Below are 16,551 nucleotides of genomic sequence, written 5' to 3'. Positions count from 1 at the left end.
GCAGCATAATAAAAGAATTTTAAATCTTATATATAGTCCACTTTGAGTGCCCTCTTAGAGCTGTCAGCCCAGAACTCAACTGATAAAGTGATTCTACCAGACTAAGGTGGGGCCTATTAAAACATTACATCATGCTGTACACACGGAGCCAAGAAAGGATCTTCTCATATGGTAGCTTGTCCAGTGAATGTTTCAATGACTCAAGCACTAATGATTCTACTCTTGCTTGAAAAAATATTTTGTAAGCTACTTATCTTAGTCTTAGGAAATTGAGACACTTTGACTCTTTGAGCTGTACAAAACATTTGAGATCACCAAGTCCAACCCTCTTGTTTTTGAAACTTATCCAGGATCTAGTTGGTGGAAGAACTGGAATTAAAGCCCAGGTTTTCTATTCTTTTCACTCCCTGACATTGATTCATATTTATTTAATGTAAAAATGAGTGAGTTTATTTATATCACTTCTGTTCCTTCTGTAATATAATTAAGGATGTATTTTCCAAGCAATTGCTTTCACATGAGAAAGTTCTTCAATTTCATATTTATGTTTTTGATGATATAGTATCTAACCAGTTTTTAAAATATGTAAAAAAAATTAGAATTTCTCTCTTCCAGATAAACTGTTATTTGATAAAAATTTATTACATTTAAGTTCTTTAAAATACTAAAACTAAGTGAAATTAGTGCCACTCAGTGAAATGTCAGTTACTGACTTGGGGAATGTAGCCTAGGACCTATATTTTAAAGTAAGACTTAGGCATAAAACATATGGACACGAATGAATATCTATGTTTTTACAACATCACAGGTAACTGTTTCATTGTGTAGTAAACTAACAATCCCATTCTTTTCCAGTGACTATATCAGCAATGCAAATATAATTTGAAGTTATAATTTCATTTCTCTTAAGCAGTCTGTAAGAACTTAGCCATTAAAATTCTTAATATTGTTCATAAAGAGTTGAATATCTTCCATGTGATTCTCATGGCATGAAATTCATAAGGGTCACATGCCCTTAACTGCTTTAGGGAGCACAGCCCCTGAAATGACTCTGTTTCTCTCAGGATTCTATAGGGCTTTTCACTTATGAACAGCATTCTTGTTCACTCCTCTGCCCAAGGGACAAAAATCTCATGGGCTAAAACATCCAGGGAATTATCTGTCTTCTTTATTACCATTATCAAACAACTCTTCCTCTTAGAATAGTATCAAAGACCCAGACTACACCAACCCCTTATAACTTAGAGTGACAACTCTGGAGTTGGGAGTCAGAATAGACCTGGGTTTAAATGCTGACTCTGCCACTTAATAGCTATGTCACTGCGGGAAAATTAAGGAATCTTGCAATGCCACAGTTTACTAATCTTTAGAAGGCAATAATTCCTACTTTTCAAGGTGTATGAATATAAAGTAATATGTGTAATCTGCATCCAGATAATACCTAAAATACAGTTGGTTCTGAATAAGTGACACTACTTATATTATTGCCCTTTATACAATAAGTCATCCCTGCCTTCTAAGTTTTGGGGTATTTAAAGATACTCACATTTCAAAGGACCAAAACTAATGCTGAGCATTAGGTGGCCATATTTTCTCAATATTTCTTTCTAGGCTATTTTATCTTCTATTTAAACTTCTATATGTAACACTTGGCTATCACATTTCTGGCATGTGCTCATTATGGTAAGACTTTTTAGCCTAGTGCTTTCCCTCTCTGGAAGACCAAAATTCTTAATTATGTACTTTTCCCTTAGCCACATAGCCAGGATTTGGAGCTCCTTAAGAAGATTAATTAAATTTGCTAACTTTGTCATAAATTAATTGACGATATGAGCATGGGTTTATTTCTGGGCTCCCTATTCTTTTCCATTCCTCTATGTGTCTATGTTTGTGCAAATACCATAGGATTTTGATGACTATAGCTTTATAATATAGTTTGAAATCAGGCAGTGTGATACCTCCAGCTTTCTCCTTCTTTCTCAAGATTGCTTTGGATATTCAAGGTCTTTTGTTGTTCCATTACAAATTTTAGAATTGCTTGTTCTAGTTCTGTGAAAAATGCCATGGGTATTTTATTAGGAGTTGCATTGAATCTGTAGATTGCTTTAGGTAGTATAGACATTTGAACAATATTAATTCTTCCAATCCAAGAACACAGGATATCTTTCCATTTATTTGTGTCATGTTCAGTTTCTTTCATCAGTGTCTTATAGTTTTCAGAATATGAGCCTTTAACCTCTTTGATTAAATTTATTCTTAGGCATTTTATTCTTTTTGATGCAACTGTAAGTAGAATTTTTTCTTAATTTCTCTTTCTGATAGTTATTATTGTATAAAAACTGATTTCTGTATATTTACTTTGGGTGAAATAGGTGAAGGGAATTAAAAGCTGCAGACTACCAGTTATAAAATGAATAAGTCATACTGGAATGTAATGCACAGGGGAAATAGTCAATAATATTGTAATAACTCTGTATGGTGTGTAATGTATTAAAATATCAAATCACTGTTGCACACCTGAAACTAATAATGTAAGTCAACTCTACTGTATAAAAAACACAAACAAACAAAACCTGAGAGCATTTCTGCACCAAGCTGCCTTTATTTTAGACTGCCAAGCTAAGGGCTGTTTTATCAGCAAATCAATGGCAAATCTGGATGTGGAAGCCAAGAAGCTAGATTACCAGCTCTTTGTGACACTGAAAGAATACTTCCTTTGACCGATTTCTTCTTCTGTGGGGTTGCAACAATACCTTAGTGAGAATCTGCCTAGAGACAGGAGCACCTTCCTGTACTTCGATATGATGCATCCGCACACTCACAGACAATCCCCCATTGACCTTAACTGCATAAATGGGAAGCCAGGCATTCTACTTAAGAATGAAAAGTCAACCTAATTAACAACTCCACTTACTCCTAGCTTTCCTACAGCAATAGCTCTTTGTCTATATCACTTAACCACTGAATATTTATGGAGTGGGTTTTTCTGCTTAGAAATAACTAGCTAATATTTATCAAATCCTAATATTTATCAAATTAGGTAACTTAATTTTGTCTAATTTTCTAGATAATTAGCGTAAATAATCTGGCTCTAATTTCAATACATTTCCCCTTGGCACATAAATGGAAATATTTCCATATTCTTCAGTAATTAGTGATTTTTGTTTGTTTCCTCATGGAGGCTGAAAGGGAGAGAAAATATACCCTTTAATTAACAAATGCTTATGTGATTTACTTTAATAATACAGTTTTTTTTCCAAATCCCAGAATGAATTATCCTCTATAAAATAACCTCTAAAATTATGAATTCAATGTTTTAATAGTTGAATGTTATCAATCAGAGTGATGAAGAAGAGATTTGAGTAGAGAAAAATTATCAAAACTATCAAATGCAATAGTTATATAGCTTATATATAACTATTGCCTAGGGGTGTGTGTGTGTGTGTGTGTGTGTGTGTGTGTGTGTGTGTATCTATGTCTGTAAAATACACTGTTGAGGTACACTGTTGAGATAAATTTTTAATTAACACAAAATTTAATCCTGTGATATAGGCTGCTTATGAAGATACTATACCTATGAGGGTTTACATATCATTTTCTTGGCATTTTGAATTTGGGTTCCTCAATAATTAAAAATATTTTTCCTTTCAGTATAAGCTCAGTTATTGTTAAGTGTGTATTTTTTAAATGGAGGAGATAAATAGAAAAATAAACAAAAGATTGTCCTGTTCAACTCTCATTATTTATTACCTCAAACCTTCAGCTTGATGAGCACTTTTGTTTTATAAAATCTGTCAATCACTCTAAAGTGTTTATCTTCATGTTTGGAATAAGGAGAATTTAACCTGAAAATAACCCAGTTCATGCTCAATGATTTGGAGGTTCTGAATTACCTATCCTAATGTACAATCAATTTCAGTTCATAATATTGGTACATACTTAATAACAAATATACAGAATTCCTGTGGCTGCTTGTTCTTTGTGATAAAATTCAAGTTAGATTGTACTATAAATATTTTTCTTGATTATTCATAAATAATGAGGGTGAGATAAAAAGATTAGGTTGAAGTAGAATTTTTAAAACATATTTGCTCTCATTTAATGCTATCAAACTGTGAGACATTACCAAGAGCATGGTTTTCTAGCTAGTAAGCCATGTTCAGAAATGTTTGCCAGTTTAATACAAATACATGCATTCAGGAAAGGAAATTGCTGTGTCAGGTTTGTTGTGGCCCAGGCAGATTGTTTCCTGTTTTGGAAATCACTGTCCTCAGTCAATCAGAGCTTAGGTGGTTCTATTCACCCTGTACAAGGGGAATTGGCTAGCTCAGTAAGAATGACTTCCAAATATTTCAGTGGAATTGAAACAGGGTGTAAGACACACTAGATACCTAAATAGAAAACCATTTTGCTCTTTTCCTATAAATTGAAAATCTTCATTTTTATATTTTGTGATTTTTTTTTTACTTTTTTCATACTTTGTATCTTCACACCAAAAGAATTTTGGCTTTGAATTTAAATTTTAATTTATGCCATCAATCATATTAAATTTCTAGTAAGATGAAATGTAATTTTATAGTTACAGGAAATTCTTGGCTACTCACATCGGTAGAGACACAAAGTTTTGGAAGTCATATTTTAGTCAGTAATCCATTTTCCCATTCATGTTTTCTATATAAGCTGTTACTAATAAACAAAGTAATTGTTGTAAATTTTGTATTACTCCCAACTTTTACTATATAAATTTCTTTGTACACCCAGCACTCAACCTCCTTTCCTTTGGCAAATGTACCATATTCGTACTATATTCTTTTTGTTTTTATTGTAGAAATTTTCCCCTGACCACCTTTTTCTAGTAGGAGCTGCCAATTACTACCCAGTTACGTCTAGTTGTTAGTGATTGGAGCAAGCCAGGCTGATAGCAAGCATTGCCCAAGATTTTTCTGATTTAATCAGGGAAGGGACCATGTGTAAGGAGGTATTTGTTTACTAGATGTATTAACTAATTTGGGAATTTTCTGTGATCATTTATTATTTAGTGTTTTTATAAATCAATAACAAAATTCCTCCTTATATAACAAAACTAGAGAGTAACCCATTGTTATATTTGCACCCTATGTTAATATGTAATTTAACATTTTTAGGTAACCAAACATGTTTTATTTTATTGCCACTAAGTTCATAACATTTTCTTCCTCCAGTGTTTGATTAATGCTCTCAATAATACATTACACAAATACTTCCCAAGTTTTGAGCATTTGTTCACTTACTTTTGCCAAGTAGTAGATCATGTGCCTTAACTCTGCAGTGATAGAAAATGGCAATTATTTTGCTGAGTTAATTCTAGAAAGTAATCATTCCTACCAAATAAGTAGAATTCAGTGACAAAGAGACTATTTCCTCACTTCCTCGTTTTGTTTAAGGCTCAGGACCACCTATTGAGTGAGTGAAGACAGCAAGGCTATTTGCAATTGCTTTTAAAAAGAAAAAATGTTTGTGCACCTGTTGCACAGCTGTGGTGACAGCCTAACAGGGACAAAGCATGCAGTGAATGTGCTCAGTAGTCATGCTCTCACATGAGGTGCAAATGCTTTGCTGTTTTAAGAATTCACATGCAAAGCATCAGGCTAACAATACTCTCAATGAATTTTTCTGTGAGGTATTCTATCCTGCCTTTCATCTTTAATTTGTGGAAAGTAATAAAGTGTAGCTGATTTCCAAAGGTATGCATGGGATAACTTTATAAAAGATCTCATAGGATGAAAAAAACTTTAAGGGAAAAATGAGAGAAAAACATACAGAAAAAGTGATTTTTGAGCCATTTCCATCATCTTCGAAAGTTCTGTCGAACAATATTGCACTGGAGAGATTCCTATTTTATAAAAATACAGTGTCAAATAGAGCTTTGGATAAAGTTATTAGATTCACTCCCAGTTTTATTTTTTCTTAGATCTTGAAATTTATACTTTTTAGTCTATCAATGATAGAACAAAACCCAAACTTTATGTTTTTACACTGGACTATTACTCAGCAATGAAAATGAACAAATTATAGGTACACACAAATGTGGATAAACATTTTTTAAAAATTTATTTCTTTATTTGGTTGCTCCAGGTCTTAATTGCTACACATGGGATCTTCGTTGCTGCCTGCAGAATCTTCGTTGTGGCATGTGGGAACTTTTTTTTCTTTAGTTGCTGCATGCAGGATCTTTAGTTGTGGCATGTGAACTCTTAGTTGTGGCATGTGGGATCTAGTTCCCTGACCAGGGATTGGACCTGGGCCCCCTGCGTTGGGAGGGTAGAATCTTACCAACTGGACCACCAGGGAAGTCCCTGGATAAACCTTATAATTATAACATTGAGCAAAAGATTTAAGATACAAAAGAAAACTATTAGTATATATCCCTTTACGTAAAGTTCAGAAAGAGGGATGCATACACAGGTGGTAAAAACAACCATAACAAAATCAAGGAAGTGATTATTATAAAATCATAATAATGGTTAGTCTAGGGCAGAGGGAGGAGGATATACTCTGGAAAGCATCATAGGTGGGCTTGTAGGTTGCCAGCAATGTTCTGTTTCCTAACCTGTGTGGTAGTAACACTTGCCTTTTTCTATAAACTCTATTGAATGTGTTATATTTTGCAATAAAAATAGGCTAAAAATCACTGCCATAGTTAGTTAAAACTGCCTACTTTTTTGAAGATATAAAATAATATTAAACTGATACACTGAGGGATTATTTATAACCACATGGCGTGTACAGATTTTTAGTATGCAAGCTAAAGTGGTACCTTTTAGTGATGAGAGGAAATCCTTCATTTAAAAAATGTTGGCAGTAGAATATGGTAAATATACTTAAATAGAAATAAGATGTTATTTCTTATTCCCTAGGGGCTTATAAAAATTGAATGGCATATTTTTTTTTTTTTTGGCACACAGGCTTAGTTGCTCTGCGGCATGTGGGATCTTCCTGGAGTTGGGATCGAACTCGTGACCTCTGCATTGGTAGGCGGATTCTTAACCACTGCACCACCTAGGAAGCCCAAATGGCATATTTTTATTCTATAAGTGTCTAGATGCTATAAAGATCTTTACTGAGTTTTCTTTCATTTTCTTCTAGATGTCATGTTAAATAAAAGATTAATTGAAGTGTTTATGGTTTTAAAAGTTGATACTGATCAGTTAGAAGCATTAATTAAGCACAAGTTAGCACAGAAAAATTCTCATACTATCACTAAATCCAGATTTAGACTTAAATTCTCAGTTGAAAATGCTTCAAATATTCAAAACAATCTTTTGTGCTATAAAATGTAAGGCTTTGGAGGCTTCATCCTCATATAATTGTACAGCAAGAAGGATGATTTGCACTCAGTTATTCCTATAACCTGAGGTTGTTATTTATAAGGAGATGAACCTGAGTATATATGAGAATCACCATGACTTGGAGCCTAACTACCCTTCCAACTTAATTCCTTGCTCCTCTCTACTTCCCACTATGAGTTAATGAATATTAAGCTACTTGATGTTTTGTATCTCCATGCCTTCAACTGTTATGTGAATATTCTTTTGGTTACATGTTAGAAAAGTCAATTCAAGCTAGGTTAGGAGAAAAGTAAATTAAAAAAAAAATACTTTGAAAAAGATATTAAATACTTACTGTACAATTCCAAATTGGAAGCAGTAAATATCAAAATATGATGATGTGGCTCCTACCCCATGGAATGACCCCATGCAAAAGCACCTGCAACAGCTGTGGTTGGGTTTTACAGCCAGTCATGCTGGGAGGCCAGCCCTGCTCACTAGCATACCTGTTGTATTCATGGCCCAGCCATAACGAGTGTACATGCAGCCCAAATAGGGGACACTTCTGGAGCACCTGACTCTGGTGGCCAGGGAGACTATGCTACTGGGTCCCACATAAAGCCACTCTTTCAAGACTGGGAGATGTAGCTGATCTACCTAATATATACAAACACACCAAAAAAATTGTTAAGCAAAATGAGGATACAAAGGAATAATTTCCAAGAGAAAGAATAAGCCAAAATCTCAGAAAAAAATAAGCAACCTACCAGAAAAAGAGTTAAAAATGGTCATAAGGATACTCACTGAACTCAGGAGAAGAATGGAGGAATACAGTGAGAACTTCAAAAAAGAGAAATGTGAGAAAGAATCAATGACAGCAGAAGGACACAATAACTGAAATTAAAAAATATTTATATACTAGAGGGAATCAACAGCAGATTGGATGATAAAGAAAAACATATTAGTAATCTGGAAGATAGGGTAGTGGAAATCACTCAAGTGGAATAACCCAAAGAAAATAGATTTTGAAAAATGAAACTAGCTTAAGGGACTTCTGGGGAAACATCAAGCATACTAATATTCACATTATGGGCATCCCACAAGGAGAAGAGAGAGGGACAGAAAATGTATTTGAAGAAATAATAGTTAAAAACTTTCCTAAGCTCATGAAAGAAGAGGACCTCCAAGATCAGGAAGTTCAGAAGTCCTAAATAAGATGAACTCAAAGAGATTCACACTAAGACACAGTATAATTAAAATGTCAAAAGTTAAAGACAGAGAATCTTAAAAGAAGCAAGAGAAAAACATAAATTATATAAAGGGGAGACACCAAACACTATCAGTTGACTTTTCAGCAGCAAATTTACAGGCCAGGGGGAGTGACACAACACATTCAAAGTGCTGAAAGAAAAAAACTCATAAAGGAGAATACTCTATCCAGCAAGGTTATCATTCAGAATTGAAGGGGAGATAAAAGTATTTCCCAGACAAGTAAAAACTAAAAAAAGTTTATCACCACAATTGCCCCCCTCCCACCACAAGAAATGTTAAAGGGACTTGTTTAAACTGAAAAGAAAAAGCCAGATATACAAAAATTATGAAAGAAAAAAAACTCACTGGTAAAGGCAAACATATAGTAAAGGTATTGATCAAATACCTATATAGTTACAAGGCTAAAAGAAAAAAAATGGTATAATTATCTACATCCACAATAATTAGTTAAGGGATACACAAAACAAATGATGTAAAATATAACATCAAAAACATAACACATAGTGGGAAAGGTAAAAATGTAGTGCTTTTAGAACTCACTTAAACTTAAGCAACCATCAACTTAAAATAGACTGACATATACATAAGTTGTTATATAAAAACCTCATGATGACCACAAACCAAAAACCAATAATAGGTAGACAAGAATTAAAGAAAAAGGAATCCAAACATAGCACTAAAGAAATTAATCAAATTGAAAGGGTAGACAGCAAGAGAAAAAGAAAGTAACAGGGAATTACAAAAACTACCAGAAAACAAGGAACAAAATGGCAATAAATACATACCTCTTGGTAATCACTTTAAATGTCAATGGAGTAAATGTTCCAATCAAAACACATAGGATGGCTGATTGGATAAAAACAAAACCAACCTATCTGCTTACAAGAGATTCACATTAGAGCTAAAGACACACACAAGCTGAAAGGGGGGTGGTATGGAAAAAGATATTTCATTCAAATGGAAATAAAAAGAAAGATGGGGTAGCAATACTTATTTCAGACAAAATAGACTTTGATACAAAGACTGTAACAAAAGACAAAGAAGGGTATTACATAATGATAAAGGAATCAATCAACAGAAAGATATAATACTTATAAATATATACACCCATTGTAGGAGCACCTAAACACATAAAGCAAATATTAACAGACATAAAGGAAGAAATAGACAGTGATAAAATAATAGTAGGAGATTTTAACACCTCACTTACATCAGTGAATAGGTTATCTAGACAGAAAATCCATAAGGAAACAGTGGCCTTAATGACATATTAGAACATATGGACTTAATATATATGTAGAGAACATTCCATCCCAAAGCAGAAAAATGCATATTCTTTTCAAGTGCACAGGGAACATTCTCCAGAATAGATCACATGTTAGGTCACGAAACAAGTCTCAATACATTTAAAATGATTGAAATTATATCAAGCATCTTATCCGACGACTACAGTATGAGACTAGAAATCAAATACAGGAAAAAATAGGATGAAACACAATCATGTGGAGTATGAGCAACTTGCTACTAAACAATCAATAGGTTACTGAAGGTCTCATTGAGGAAATAAAAAAATAACTTGAGACAAATAAAAATGGAAACACAATGTTCCAAAATCTATGGGATGTAGCAAAAGCAGTTCTAGGAGGAAAGTTCATGTAACATAGGCCTACCATAGGAAATAAGAAAAATCTCAAATAACAATGTAACCTTATCTAAGGAATAGAAAAAGAGGGAATTAGAAAAAGAAGAAGAAACAACACTAAACATTTGTAGAAGGAAGGAAAGAAATATTAAAGATTAGAGTGAAATAAATGAAATAAAGACTAAAAAAACAGAAAAGATCAATAAAACTAAGATCTGGTTCTTTGAAAATATAAACTATATTGACAAACCTTTAGCTACATTCATCAAAAAAAGAGAGGGCCCAAATAAATAAATTCAGAAATGAAAGAGAAGTTGCAACTGACATCACAGAAATAAAAGGATCATAAAAGATTGCTATGAACAATTATATGCCAACATATTGGACAACCTAGAAGAAATGGGTAAATTCCTAGAAACATACAATTTTTAAGGACTGAATCAGGAAGAAATAAAAAATCTGAACAAATTAATCATTAGTAATGAAATTGAATCAGTAATCAAAATTCTCAGCAACAAAAAAATGTCCAGGACCAGATGGCTTCACAGGTGAATTGTACCAAACATTTAAAAAAGAGTTAATATCTATCTTCTCCAACTATTTCAAAAAATTAAAGATAAGGGAACACTTTAAGCCTCATTCTATGAGGCCAATATCACCCTGATACCTAAACCAGACAAAGACAGTACAAAAAGAGAAAATTACAGCCCAATATCACTGATGAACATAGATGCAAAAATTCTCAATAAAATTCTAGCAAACCATTTAACAATACTTTAGAAATATCATACACCATGGTCAAGTGGGATTTATCCCAGTGGCACAAGGATGGTTCAATATCTGCAAATCAATCTATGTGATATACCACATTAAAATGAAAGCTAACAAATCATAAGATGATCTGAAGATACACAAAAAGCATTTGATAAAATTCACATCCATTTATGATAAAAACTCCAGCAAAGCAGACATAGAGGAAACATGCCTCAACATAACATAGGCCATATAAGCTAAACATACAACAAACAGCATATTCAATGGGAAAAGCTGAAAGCATTTTCTCTAAGATCAGGGAGAGGACAAGGATGCACACTCTTGCCACTTTTATTCAACATAGTATTGGAAGTCCTAGCTACAATAATGAAACAAAAAAAAAGAAATTAAAAAAATTCCAAATTGGAAAGGGAGAAGTAAAACTGTCACTGTTTGCAGATAACATAAAACTGTACATAGAATACCCCAAAGATGCCCCCTATTAAAAGAAATGAATTCAGTAAGTTACAGAATGCAAAATTATTATACAAAAATCTGTTGCATTTCTATACACTATCAATGATCTATAAGATACAGTTTTTAAAAATTCCATTTAAATTGCATCAAAAGAATAAATACCTGGAATAAATTTAACCAAGGTGTATGAAGACCTGAAAACTCTAAGATGAATGAATGAAATTAAAGATGATGAAAATAAATTGAAAGATATATTGTGCTCGCAGATTGGAAGAATTAATATTGTTGAAATGCCCATACGACCCAAAGCAACCTACAGGTTCAATGCAACCCCTATAAAAATACCCATGGCATTTTTTAAAAAGAACTAGAGAAAATAATCTAAAATTTGTGTGGAAACACAAAAGACCCCAAATAGGCAAAACCATCTTGGGAAAGAAGAACAAAGCTAGAAATACCACACTCTCTGATTTCAAACCATTCTTTAAAGCTATAGTAATTGAAACAGTATGGTACTGGCACAAAAACAGACACACAGATCAATGAAGCAAAATAGAGAGCCCGGAAATAAACTCATGCTTATATGATCATTTAAATTCTGACAAAGGAGGTAAGAATATATGATGGGGAAAAGACAATCTCTTTTAAATAAATATTGTTGGGAAAATTGGACAGCTACATGCAAAAGAATCAAACTAGACCACCTTCTTACACCATAACAAAAGTAAACTCAAAGTGGATTAAAACCTTAAAGATATGACATGAAACCATAAAATATTTATCCTGGAATAAAACAGAGACAGAAAACACTTTGACCTTATTCTTAGTAGTATTTTTTTAATCTCTCTTCTCAGGCAAGGAAAACAAAAAGCAAAAATAAACAAATGGGACGCCTTAAACTAAAAAGCTTTTGCACAGTGAAGGAAACCACAAACATAACAAAAAAGCAACTTACAGAATGGGAGAAGATATTTGCAAATGATACATCTGATAAGGGAACAATATCTAAAATTTATTTTAAAAATTTATGTAACTCAAAATCAAACAAACAATTCAATTAAAAATGGGCAGACGACCTGAATAGACATTTTTCCAGAAGACATACAGTTGGCCAACAGACACATGAAAAGAAGCTCAACATCATTGATCAATTTTCAGGGAAGTGCAAGTGAAAACCACAGTGAGATACCACCTCACATCTGTCAGAATGGCTATCATTAAAAAGACAACAAATAACAAGAGTGGTGAAGATGTGGAGAAAAGGGAACAATTGTGCACTGCTGATGGGGATGTAAATTGGTATAGCCATTATGGAAATCAGTACAGAGTTTCCTCAAAAAATAGAAACATAGTACTATGATATGATCCAGCAAATCTGCTTCTGAGTATTTACCCAAAGAAAACCAGACTACTAGTTAGAAAGGATAAATGCACCTCTGTGTTCATTGCAGCACTACTTACAATAGCCAAGATATGGAATCAATGTGTCTATTGATACATGAATGGCTAAAGAAGATGTAGTATATATACACAATGGAATATTACTCAGCCATAAAAACTTGAAATTTTGTCATTTTCAGCAACATGGATGAACCTAGAGGGTATTATGCTAAGTTAAATGAATCAGACAAAGACAAATACTGTATCATTTCACTTATTTGTGGAACCAAGAAAACAAAACAAACAAACAAACAAAACAGAAACATACCCATGGATACAGAGAACAAACTGGTGATTGCCAGAGGGAAGGGTGTTAAGGGTTTGGGAGAAATGGGTGAAGGGAATTAAGAGGTACAAACTTGCAGTTATAATATAATGTCACAGGGATTAGTAACTTTTTATGGTAACAGATGGTTGCTAAACTTATTATGGTCATCATTATGTAATGTATTTTTATGTCAAATCATTAAGATAATATTGCAGGTCAATTATACTTCAATAAAAAGAAAAAAATTGGCTTTGGATATTTACAAATTTTATGTATACCCCCATGGGCAATTTTTCTTTCACATGAGATGATACCACTTATATTGCTCTTCCAATGGTTTTTTTCATTTGATGCACAACCTTCTGAGACATTATTAAAGAGTAAATTAGACGAATTCCTCATTGTATAATGGCAGCATTATGCAGTTTGACATACAGCATATTTACAGTTTTAAACAAGAATTTATGGACATTATACTGGGACTATCTCATGCAAAATTCAAGGTAAAGGCAAGCAAGCATTAGGGAGACTAGAGGAAACAAGGCAACTCTGCAGCAGGGATCCTCTGACATTCCTTCTGGAGCTGTGTCATTATTATGTCTCAGGTAAAATTCCTCAGACAGTATCAGGCTGGTCTAGCTTGAGTCAGGTGCCACACTTTGTCCAATGACAAAATGACTTTGTCCAATGAAGTTTGACCAAGGGGTCAGGGTCACATAAAAAATAATATGGCTGCCAACAACCAATACCTGAGCCTATGTCTTATTTGATTTTATCTTTCTGGTGCTTATTCAGTGTCTTACCATCTCTGCAAAAGGAGTTATGACAAAGTATCTCTCTGTAATAAGTGGTTCTCCCCTAACTTTTCCCCTTTTCTTTAGCGTTTTACTGATATTATGCACTAAATTAAAAGCTTATTTGTGTGATAGGTCCTGAAGTTCAGGTTCAGAGTAGGCCAGCCCTGTGGAGCAGCAATGAGAGGAGGGAAAGGAAGCCTGTATGAGACCTGAGTCCTAGATCCTTGCTTTCTGTATCCAATAAACACCCCCACTTGCTTTTTCCAGACCCCATCCTGAATGTCCAACTGCTTACTAATACCTTCAATGGATACTTCAAATAAGTATTTCCAACACTGAATTTACCTTCTTTTCACAGACTTCTGCTTGTTCTGGCTTATCTCAATTAATAGCATCTCCAGACAACTGCTTCCTCACTCTGCCCTCCAATTAGTCACCAACTCCTGTCAATTCTTCCTTTAAGGCCTCTCAAATTGCTTAACTTTTCTCCAGTCCATTGCCACTGCCCTAGTTTAGGTACCCATCTTCTCTAGCCTGGACAACTGCAATCTCTTATTCATCTAACTTATCTCTTGCTTCCAGTCATGCTCCCTATGATCAGTCCTCAACCCTGCAGCAAGTGACAACAAAATGTTTCAACTGTTCTCCCTTTAGAATAAAGCCTGGAGTCCTTAGCATAGATTAGTGCAGGATAGCATTGCCCAGTCAGCTAGGCATTCCACAAATTGCCAACTTCTTCCATCTTAGCCTCTATCCTCCTTCCTTATTACCCCTTTTCTCTATTTTCTTTTAGCTCCATGATTTCTAGCCTGTAAAGCAATGATTCTGCACATTTTCTAGCTCACCTGGAGAGCTTTTAAAAAAAATCCTACCACCCTGGTCATCACAGGCCAAGTAAATCAGAACCTCTGGGGGTGGGACCCAGGTATCAATATGTTTTTAAAGCTTCCCAGATGATTTCCAATGTGCATCCAAGTTTGCAAGCTTCTGCAAATCTTTATGTTTTCTTCCTCTCCTTGACCCAATCCCTATCCCCAAGCTTTGTTTATTCTCTTCCCCCTTCCCCAAGCTGCCTAGCTCCTACTCATCCTACAAATCTTATTTTACAACATGGGTATACTAGAAAGCCTTTCTTGATCACAGGGAATAAATGTGAATAGATGCAGAATTTTGAACAATGAAATTCTCAAGATCTCTAGATTCATATCTATAAATTATCCTTTGGACCATTTGATATCAATGTAACAAATATTTTGAAGATTCAACTGTGTTTGTGATTTAACAATATACATTCATTAATTTATTACCAACTGTCAGAATTTGTGCTAGATGATTTATCTACATTATTTCATTTAATGCTTCCAACAATTTTTAGGAAGTATTCAAATTCCATTTTATTGCTGAGAAAACTGAAGCTTGGATGGTTTAATAAATTTCCCAAATAAACACTAAGGCTAAAATATAGATACCAATACAAGTCACAAAAAGGCAGAAAATAAAATATTCCCCAGTCTAATCTTTTTTTTAAAAAAATCAAAGTACTGTGAACAAAAAGTTTTGAAATTCTTTAAATCAGGAAATTTTTTGAAATGTATTTTTTTTCCTTTTTTTTTCTTTTTTTTGTTTTGTTTTGTTTTTGTTTTTTTTATATTAAAATGTATATTTTTTAAATGTTAGATGCTTATGGAAAAAAAACTACTCAGTAGCATAGCAGAAGAATAATAAAAATGCCTAAATATCGATTAATGGTTTTATGACACACCAATGTGTCGGATAAGCACAAGATTCAGGTGAGAGAAATGGCAACAGTTTATTTTGCTTTAAATTAGAAAACAGTTCCTTTACAATTCTAATGTATACTTAAGGGAGCCTCTTGTTAAAGCAATCGTTAGGAATAAAAGCTTAAAACAAGATTTCTAGCAGTTTTAATGCTTTAGAGATCTTTATACCTACTGCATGGTTAACAGACATTAAGGTTTCAGAAGCAGAACATATACCTCACCCTTTTTATTCACTACCACTTCCACTCTCCTCTCCTCGTCTCCCCTCCCCTCAACTCTCATAATCTCTCTTTATTTTTTCCAGCTTGCTCTGTGTGCTTACCTCTTGTATAATAACTATAAATAATCAGCAACATAGGACCTGTATGGTACAAATGGCAACCTTGGTTGTATTGTCAGCAACCAGTTGTAGTGGTGGCAGTCTAAACATTTGCACTCTTCTTGCCACAATGTCTCATATTTAAGTATTTCATCACAAGTAATTATTTTTAAAATCCAGTAGGTAAAATATCTGTATGCCTCTCCACGGTTAATACTGACCCAAAAGTTACTTTCCCCTATCCATTGAAGTGTCGACTGGCCAAAACACTTGACTGGACATGCCTGGAATGGGTGTTAGCTACAGCTCAGGATGATTCCTTCAAATTAAAAACAAAACACACAAAAAACCAATTGTTCATCCCTATTAAGAACCGAGCAGGGGAAAACAAAAGGCTTTGTTCAGCTGTAAACCATGTAAAACCAGGGATATGGGACCTGCTCCTCTGCCAAGGCTAAAGTAGGGACATGATTTCAGGGATTACAAAATTCCAGG

The 16,551-nt window shown here is 33.8% G+C and overlaps 1 long non-coding RNA gene across 1 annotated transcript in view; it reads left to right on the top strand.

Annotated features, from left to right (window-relative positions):
• LOC130832718 (uncharacterized) overlaps positions 1–7,033 on the top strand; it is a 31,305-nt gene extending 24,272 nt beyond the window's left edge. Inside the window, exon 3 of the long non-coding RNA XR_009048361.1 lies at positions 6,945–7,033. This is a non-coding gene — a long non-coding RNA (uncharacterized LOC130832718). The remainder of the gene's footprint in view (positions 1–6,944) is intronic.
• The last annotated feature ends 9,518 nt before the right edge of the window (positions 7,034–16,551 follow it).

Source organism: Hippopotamus amphibius, chromosome 12 (assembly GCF_030028045.1).
Source record: "Hippopotamus amphibius kiboko isolate mHipAmp2 chromosome 12, mHipAmp2.hap2, whole genome shotgun sequence".
NCBI classification, from domain to species: domain Eukaryota; kingdom Metazoa; phylum Chordata; class Mammalia; order Artiodactyla; family Hippopotamidae; genus Hippopotamus; species Hippopotamus amphibius.
Note: the sequence above shows the minus strand (reverse complement) of the source record. Positions and strands in the feature narration are given on the sequence as shown.